At 37.4% G+C, this 10,000-nt stretch overlaps 1 protein-coding gene across 1 annotated transcript in view; it reads left to right on the forward strand.

Moving 5' to 3' along the window:
- The window catches only part of LOC143039329 (nephrin-like), a 587,580-nt gene that overhangs the window by 11,529 nt on the left and 566,051 nt on the right, over positions 1–10,000 (forward strand). The window lies entirely within an intron of this gene.

Genomic DNA, 10,000 nt, shown 5'->3' on the forward strand with positions numbered 1-10,000 from the left:
CTAGACCGCTGGTAGTGTAATCGGAATTGTGTTAGTCCCCCAATTCCTTAGTTGTGGCTTTGAATCCTGTGTCTCTCTGGATCTCATCAGTGACTATTGATAACCCAACAGACTAAGAAGTATCTTTTTCAACCACATATCACTTTTAATTCCGTACCATCGCAAACGAGACTGAGAATCGCTCGAAGGAGCCATCCGTTGGAAATTGATACGTAGACGAACCGAGGATTCGAACCCAGCTAACCCGTAACAAAGTTATATTGACGTAACCCAATACGCTATCAAGAGAGATGTGTACACTAAGAAGTTTATTGGGGAAAGATAATGGCTTTGGGTGCAGCTACGTGCTTCCTGGCGTAGGCGAGTGTTTTTTTTTTTTTTTTTTTTTTTTTTTTTTTTTTTTTTTTTTTTTTTTTTTTTTTTTTTTTTTTTTTTTTTTTTTAGACGTAAAGTCACCTTTAAGCTGTTTCTGTGACCTCAATACGCCTCTTTCGCTCCGGGACAAATTCAGTTCGGATCATATTCTTTATTGACCTGGGAACAACACCATCGCTTCTTCCCCTTATAACTGAAGATTCGACGCTTTCGTTTCTTTTAGTATATAATACCTATAAGGCTGAAACCATTTTTGGTCTTTGTTCTTTATACTTTCTCATTCTTTTTCTTACCCTTTTTTGTGTGTGTCTTAATATGTGTATGTTTTCGTATATTTATGCTAACTTTTCATGTGTTTTCATGTAATACATACTGAATATATTCCTGTTACTTGTTCTATATATTTTAACCACGAAGATTTTTTTTATTCAAAATCCATTTTTATATTTCCTATCGGGTGATTATCCGCCACAGTAATGGACACCATTTTGAAAAAAAAAATCCATTACCTCAATCACTAATTGCCATAACCATTACATTACCCCTAAACGCATTGATGATTAAAGTACGTTTTCCACAGGCACCAATGAAAACTCGACCATGGATCATTCCCCCAAATACCACTCTACTCCTGAATGAGAAGGATTTCACTTTACCCCCCACCCCTACCCCAGCTCTCACGTTATAAGAAGATTAAACCAATTTACAACCCAAAGTTGACGAATCGTTTACGGGGGAGTTTCAATGAGGACTGTGGGTCCCTTCATTGGGATAGATACTGCGTGCCCTTTCAAATACTCCCCTGGGGGAAGTGTGTGTGTGTGTGTGTGTGTGTGTGTGTGTGTGTGTGTGTGTGTGTGTGTGTGTGTGTGTGTGTGTGTGTGTGTGTGTGTGTGTGTGTGTGTGTGTGTGTGTGTGTGTGTGTGTGTGTGTGTGTGTGTGTATTTAGACAAAATGTTTGGGAATGTTGCCATTTGTTTCTATTTTGACTGACGCCAAGCAATTCTACAGAGATATATAGGTCTTGAAAAATTATTGAATGCGTCGTCGTTTTGTTAACCTGTTTCAGGTGATGTTAGACAATTTATCCAAATATATAGATTTAGACTAATTGTTTATAAGTATCGTCACTTTGTATAGCTATTGAGGAAAAGTCTATCATCATTTCATCACTGCATAAGCCATAGACTCATAGTATCTCTCTCTGTCACCCCCGTCGTCTCCTCTCAGAGCGTTTCTATTCTCTTTGTTCTAAATTAGTTTCTTGAGGGGTGAATAAAATAGAAGTATTCGTTCTGATGCTTGTTGGTCTAAATTAGTACACCTCGAGAATCCCCCTTGGAACTCTCTACATAACGTCAAGCCACCTTCGTTCTGACATCACTCTTTCATTCATCCAATAGTCTTTTACTTCTCAAACAAGTGCCACACCTTAAGGGCGTGACTTTCCTTTCTGCACCAATGATTTTTTCCTCCTCCACCTTTTTCTCCAATTAGAGAGGCTATTATACTCTTCTAAACTATGTCACAATGTAAGCATTATGTCGTAACAAAAAATGGCTTGTCCGCTCACAGTTATAATAGTCAAAACAATATTACACACCTGGCGACACTCCGCACTTTTAAATACATACAAGGCGCGAGTCTGACTCAGCTATCCTTGACGCCTGTCGGCCGTCTGGCCGTTGTTTTCATAAGTATTCATAACAACTGACCCTGGATTACCATTCGTTCTCCATCTACCTCTCGATCTACTCTGATCAACCTTAAATGTCTGCCTCTATCTACCGGCCTCTTACACACTCTCTCTCTCTCTCTCTCTCTCTCTCTCTCTCTCTCTCTCTCTCTCTCTCTCTCTCTCTCTCTCTCTGTCTCTCTCTCTATCTATCTATCTATCTATCTATCTATCTCTCACTCTCTCTCTGTGTTCCTCTCTCTGTCTCTCTCTCTCTCTATAGATGTATCAATAAAATCATATTGATATCAAGAAGGAACAATGATAGTGATACCAAATATAAAAAGAACATAGATAACTATAGCAAATGGTAACGACGCCTTAAAGTTCAGAAAAAAAAAATCTCGATGTGTGTCGAAACCTGCAACATCTGATGTTTCATTACTTTTCGTTCGAAGTTTCATGTTGCTTTGTACAAATTGGAGGTAAGTACTCCTTTGACGTACTGTACTTCAAAAGAAAAGGGAGTGGCGTTTTCCACGTGAGTAGGATCAAAGACACAAGGTTTCTCCTCATCCACCACCACCACCACCACCACCACCACCACCACCACCACCACCACCACCACCACCACCACCACCACCACCACCACCACCACCACCACAACCACCACCACCACCACCACCAGCACAACCGCCACCACCACCACTACTACCACCAACACCTTTAATGCCACCGTTACTTCCACAACCCACACCAGCACTACCACCATCTCAAGAACAACAACAACAACAACAACAACAACAACAACAACAACAACAACAACAACAACAACAACAACAACAACAACAACAACAACAACAACAACAACAACAACAACAACAACAACAACAACAACAACAACAACAACAACAACAACAACAACAACAACAACGACAACAACAACAACAACAACAACGACAACAACAACAACAACAACAACAACAACAACAACAACAACAACAACAACAACAACAACAACAACAACGAATTTCTTTAAGGAACAGAGAGCATAGACTTTCATCTTGTTCTCCTGCTGTGCTTCATCTCCCTCTTCCTCCTCCTCCTCCTCCTCTTCCTCCACTTTTTCTCTTCCCCAGCGCCCCCTTCCTCTCTCACCCCTACTCACCTTCCTATTTCCCCATATCCTCCTACTTTATCCTCCCTTTTCATCTTTTATTTTCCTACTTACCTTCCTCCTGCTCTTCTTCCTATATCTTCTACTCTACTTCTTCCTTGTCCCCTTCTTTCTACTCTCATTTTTCCCCTTCCTCAGCCTCCTCCTCTTCTTCTTCCTCCTTCCCTTCCATCTCTTATTCTTCCTCCCCTTTTTCCTACTCCCATTCCTATTCCTCCTCTTCCTTAGCCTCCTCCTCTTCCTCTTTGTCCTTCTCCTCCATCACTTTTCCTTCCTTCTCTTCCTCCACCTCCCCATCCTACTCCTCCACCTTCCTCCTCCCCTTTTTCCTACTCCCATTCCTTTTCCTCCTCTTCCTCTTTGTCCTTCTCCTCCATCTCTTATCCTTCCTTTTCTTCCTCCTCTTCCCCATTCTACTCCACCTTCCTCCTCCTCCTCCTCCTCCTCCTCCCCTTTTTCCCACTCCCATTCCTATTCCTCCTCTTCCCTAGCCTCCTCCCCTTCCTCTTTGTCCTTCTCCTCCATCTCTTATCCTTCCTCCTCTTCATCCTCCTCCCCATCCTACTCCACCTTCCTCCTCCTCCTCCTCCTCCTCTTCCTCCTCCTCCCCTTTTTCCTACTCCCATTCCTATTCCTCCTCTTCCCTAGCCTCCTCTTCTTCTCCTTTGTCCTTCTCCTCCATCTCTTATCCTTCCTCCTCTTCATCCTCCTCTCCATCCTACTCCTCCTTCCACCTCCTCCTCCTCTTCCTCCTCCTCCTCCTGCTCTTCCTATTCGAGGGCAGCATCAGCAGATGTAAAGGGGGCCATCACTGTCTACCTGAAGAGCGTCATCAAAAGCGCATTTCCCGCATCATCCTAACCCAATCAATCTCCATCATATCCCAATCCCAAACCCAACTCGATTGTTGCACCAGCCAGTTCTCCACTGGTGCGAAGGTTTTCTGTTCAGCACAAACACTAAGCACCAATTCCCATGTACAAGTACTCTGACAAATTTCCAATTTCATGCAATAGGCAATTTTTCACGTATCCATGAATAACAAGGATTAATGTTAAAAAATATGTTCAGAGAAATTTGCAATTTTATATCGTGGACATTTTCTTATATGTCGATAGATAATATATGAATCTTTGTTAAGAAATGTATTCGTAGGAGTTCTAATTTTATGTAATAGACATTTTTTCATATATTGATAAATTGCATATTGATGTTAAGAAATGTGTTCAGATAAATTGTCATTTCTAGGTAAAACGTAATTTGTCATATGCCAATAATAATAGGGTTTAATGTCAAGAAATATGCTGAGATAAGGTTCCACACTCATGTATTAGGCAACAGTCAATTGTTGATATCATTCTGATCAGCGTTGGGTGATTTTAAAAAGACTTAGTGTTAAAAGAATGAAAATTATTAACAATGGTTTTCTGTATTAATTAATTTAATAGTATTGGGCCAGAACAAAGCCTATCTTACATGCCACTCTTGCAAGAGGATGTCATCATTACAAGAAATAAACTCACTATATCAAGTAAAATAGAACAATTCTCATATGAGTCCTCTACATATGCAAACACCTAAAACACAACGCGTCACTAATAACAGATATCAGTCTATCATAGCAAAAATCCTAAATTAATCTGCTATGTTTCCACAACATTCAGTATAACATCGGAAGAGTTGGTAAGGCTTGCGGTAAAAGGCAAGCCACACACACAAACACACACACACGCACACGCGCGCACACACACACACACACACACACACACACACACACACACACACACACACACACACACACACACACACACACACACACACACACACACACACACACACACACACACACACACACACACACACACACACACACACACACACACACACACACACACACACACACACACACACACACACACACACACACACACACACACACACACACACACACACACACACACGTATTTTCACTCTTTTCAAATCTGACAATCTCTTCACAAGAGTGAATTAATGTCTTAAAAATTCTTATTCACGTTCTTCATCTGGGAGAATGGTAAACCACTTTTCTTGGAATTTCTTTCAAACTACTTACGGCTCTGCATTTTTCAACGAGGTAATAATGGAGACCCATCCCATTAGTGGCTAATTTATTCTAATTATTAGTTTTACTTCCAAGGAAAACCCAAAGGAGATATTTTTTTTGTTATTTTAAGAGGAAAGAATCAAATGTTTTTGCATGATTATGCCCATTCGGTCTCATAAACACCTTTGCGAATACGTGCACATGAACACACACATACACACACACATACACACACACACACACACACACACACACACACACACACACACACACACACACACACACACACACACACACACACACACACACACACACACACACACACACACACACACACACACACACACACACACACACACACACACACACACACACACACACACACACACATTCACACACATTCTTCATTACCTCCTGGCAATATAATAATTTTTGAATAACAAATCATCAATAAACATACAACAACTAAGACAATACCTAATTCTGTTAGTTTTTGTGGTTTTGTATGATATACATTTATTCAATTTAGTTAAAATCATAACGAGGAGAAATTTAAGGTTCTGTTAGCTGAATTGTGATATTGGTTTGCTATATTTAGTCAATATCAAATCACGGATTATTCCCTAGTTATTCTATTCTAGAGGGACCTAGACGATTTTATTCAATTAAGAAATAACCAGATACATAATAGGGTTAAGGTTATCTAGATGGGCTCATTTGTACCTACGTTGTTCTCTATAAATTGCTTTGCATGGTTCTATGTGATTTTCTATTCATTTTTTGAGGGAAGTAAGGAGAGAAATAGATTGTGTTGTTAGAGATTTATTTTGATGAAAAAAATATTGTGTGCTATGACAAAGAATTTGGTCTGTCTGTTTAGGTTGAGTTAGGGTAGGTTAGATAAGGTTAGAGAATGTTAGGTTAGGTTAGGTTAGGTTAGGTTAGGTTAGGTTAGGTTAGGTTAGGTTAGGTTAGGTTAGGTTAGGTTAGGTTAGGTTAGGTTAGGTTAGGTTAGGTTAGGTTAGGTTAGGTTAGGTTAGGTTAGGTTACGTTAGGTTAGGTCTTGTTAGATTAGGTTAGGCTAGGTCTAGTTAGGTTAGGTTAGGTTAGGTTAGGTTAGGTTAGGTTAGGTTAGGTTAGGTTAGGTTAGGTTAGGTTAGGTTAGGTTAGGTTAGGTTAGGTTAGGTTAGAGTATTTTAGGTTAGGTTAGGTTAGGTTAGGTTAGGTTAGATTAGCTTAGATTAGGTTAGATTAGGTTAGATTAGGTTAGGTTAGGATTAGGTAAGGTTAAGTATTTTAGGATTAGGTATGTTTGGATTAAATAAGGTTAGGTTTGGTTAGGTTAGATTAGGGTAAAACTTTCGTCAGATGATTTTATTCAGCCAAAAGAAACTTTTAGTCAGAAATTAGTTTGTTCTGCTTTGGTCCCTGCTGCTGTATACGTAATCATGTTTTTCTCATTTGGAGTCAGGGAGTCGTAAAAAGGATACGACTTTGTACAAACTTTGATTTATTATCCACCCACTCACTTCATCTCTTTTATTTTGTTCTCTTTTTTATGTTCCTCTTTCTATCTCTATATGAATATTTTTTGGGTCTGTCTTTTTGTGCCTTCACTTTCCCCTCTCTCTCTCTCTCTCTCTCTCTCTCTCTCTCTCTCTCTCTCTCTCTCTCTCTCTCTCTCTCTCTCTCTCTCTCTCTCTCTCTCTCTCTCTCTCTCTCTCTCTCTCTCTCTCTCTCTCTCTCTCTCTCTCTCTCTCTCTCTCTCTCGTTTTTTGTTTGTACCTTCGACCTTTACCAAAAGCACTTTTTCACCCTTGTGTTTGAAAGGCAAAACTCCGTTCGTAAGACCCTCTAGATTTGAGGAACTCTCTCTCTCTCTCTCAAAAAAAAAAAAAAAAAAAAAAAAAAAAAAAAACGCGTATATCACTTATTTCTTCTTTCAAATTTTCGAAACTGAAAAGCCATCCACGTGAGTAAGGCTAGATGTGTTGTGGGGGAGCCAGGTACTGTTCTGAGCCCCTGGGGAAACGAAAAAAAAAAATCTCCACTTTTTTTTTTTTTTATCATGAATAGCAAACCTCCCACCTATTGCAAAGCCGAAAATTAAAATTATTGAAAAATATGAAAATATGTGAAATAAACAAATATAGAAATATTTAGGATTCCCTCCCACGCCGTTTCATTTATCAATTTGTTAATTTTCTATTAATTAATTTTTCTATTTATTTTTTTCTTTTATAAATTTATTTGTGTGTTTATTTATTCATTTATCTATCTTTATTATTTATCTCTCTATTTATCTATTGACCTATTCATCTATTCTTTTTACATTCACTTTTCATTACATACATATATATATATATATATTATATATTATATATATATATATGTTATATATATATATATATATATATATATGTATATATAGTTATTCTTCTATTGACTGATTAATTCATATATTCATTTACTATCATGCTGTTTATTTTTATTCATAAAGAATTACAAAGGATTACAAAGGCGGAGCATACCGACAGGAGACCTTTTGATCCATATCTAGGTCGGATGCGAAAAAAAATCATAATAATAATAAAATGATAAATAAAAACTATAATAATGTAAATAACAAATAAAATACAGAAATAAATGCATAGGTATAGTTAAATAATAAACAAGCAGGTAAATAGTAAATAATAATAAATTAACATATAACTAATAATAAATGAAAATCAGACAGACAAATGATAACAAAACAAAAACAAATAATATAAAATAAATAATCATTACAGCATCTTGCTTAGGTGTTTATCTAAATGATTCTAAAAGCTTCGAACTGAACTACATTGCACTACCTGTGCAGGAAGTTTATTCCATTCATTAACTACACGGTTGGCAAAGTTGTTTCTACCTACTTCCAAATTGAATCTATTTCCGGACAGTTTGAGACCATTGTTTCTTGTCTGATTCTCATTCTCATGTTTGAAGAGGCGGATGATTCTGACTTTGAAAGGGTTTGGTGGCAAGAGAAATTCAGTGGTGAGTGAGTTGAGGGAGATGGGTGGTGGTGCTAAACTTAGTGTAACAGATGAGGCACTAAAAGAGTGCCAAATTTATCAATTCATTTATTCACTAATTTATCTATGAATTTATTTATCTATTAGTTAATTTATCTATTTGTTTGTTTTCTTTGTCATTTATTTTTATATTTATTTGCTCATATACTCATATATGTATTTATTCACTTATTCATTTATTCATTTATTTATTTATATATATATTTACTTATCTATGTATTTACTTACTAATTCATCTATTTATATATGTGCTTATTAATTTTTCATCTATTTCCTTATCTACTTATTAATTTCTGCCATGAAATTATTCACTTCTCGCCCGTGAGAATCTTCATAGGTAACACCTCTTTTGAAAAAAAGATATATATAATAATAAAAAATAAAAAAATCCGAAGTTCACTTTTCGACCCTGAGGCGTGGTCTGCGAAGTCTTCATGTTCTGTGCAGTCCAAGATTCTCCCTTCTTCCCTTCAGCCCGACACTTCCAGTTTCTTTGCGTTGAGCTTCTCAGCGGTTCTTCGGGACACAATGGGGGCTAATTAACAAACAGAGCCTAGGAGAGAGAGAGAAAGAGGGAGGGAGGGGAAGGGGGAGGCGAAGGGGGGGGGTGAAGGAGGGGGAGGGGGAAAGGAGGGGACTCCCACTTGGAGACGGAAGGTTCTCTGAAGAGGAGGTGGCTGAGACGGAAACTGCCGGAAACTCCTGGAAGGAAAAAGGTTGTTACGGAAAATTACGACTTAAAGTAACGCAGAGCATCTGATATAAAAACTCTTTATATTTTTTCTCTTTTTTTTTCTGAGGTCTTCGGATGGAAGAGCAAATCATGTTAAAAGCCATTTGCTTCATATATAGGCGTCTAATTGGTCCACAAATGAGGGATCAGTTTATATGGCCACACTTGACTGTCGATTCTTTTTTAATTAACTGTTCTGCCCAAACTTTATTACTCATTCCTATAATATATTTTCACAAATTAAATTTAATAAAGTTCGTGGCTACTTTTATATTGTGAACGAAATTTTAATTATACAAAGTCTGATGGTTAAAGTAATGTTGTTTAGATCAGTATAAGAAAAATATACATATTTCATTTTTTAAAGAATAAAGATTGGCAGCCAAATGTATTCGTTCATTTTGCAAATGATGATTTATGGGACATCGGACGAAAATTTCTAATATTTATTCGTGATGTAATGATGGAAACTTCCGTTTTATTTATGGTTAAATTAACTCTATAAGTCACATGATAGTAGTTAAGCTGTATTTACTAATCAAACACAAAATTGTACTGAAATTATTACATGGCTTTCTAATAAGTGTCATCGTGATTTTAAAAAAAATTCGTCCGTCCCATTCAATAAAAGCCACTCGTGAACGAGAACTTACGTAATTACTTAAATCAACTGATATATTACACAGGCAGAAGCATCAATGTACTCATTTCAGAGGACATCGAACAGGAGCTATAACTTTTCGTTCAAGTTTATGTAACAAACAGCCAATTGTACCATATGTAGTGAACCAATTACACATACCTACACAATGTATTGGTCAGTTCATAGTGCCATTTATTTGACCTCTCTTTGGTCACGTGACATATTTAGGTCATTGATTCA

Source organism: Oratosquilla oratoria, chromosome 26, assembly GCF_046742065.1.
Source record: "Oratosquilla oratoria isolate Oo_2021 chromosome 26, ASM4674206v1, whole genome shotgun sequence".
Lineage (NCBI taxonomy): Eukaryota > Metazoa > Arthropoda > Malacostraca > Stomatopoda > Squillidae > Oratosquilla > Oratosquilla oratoria.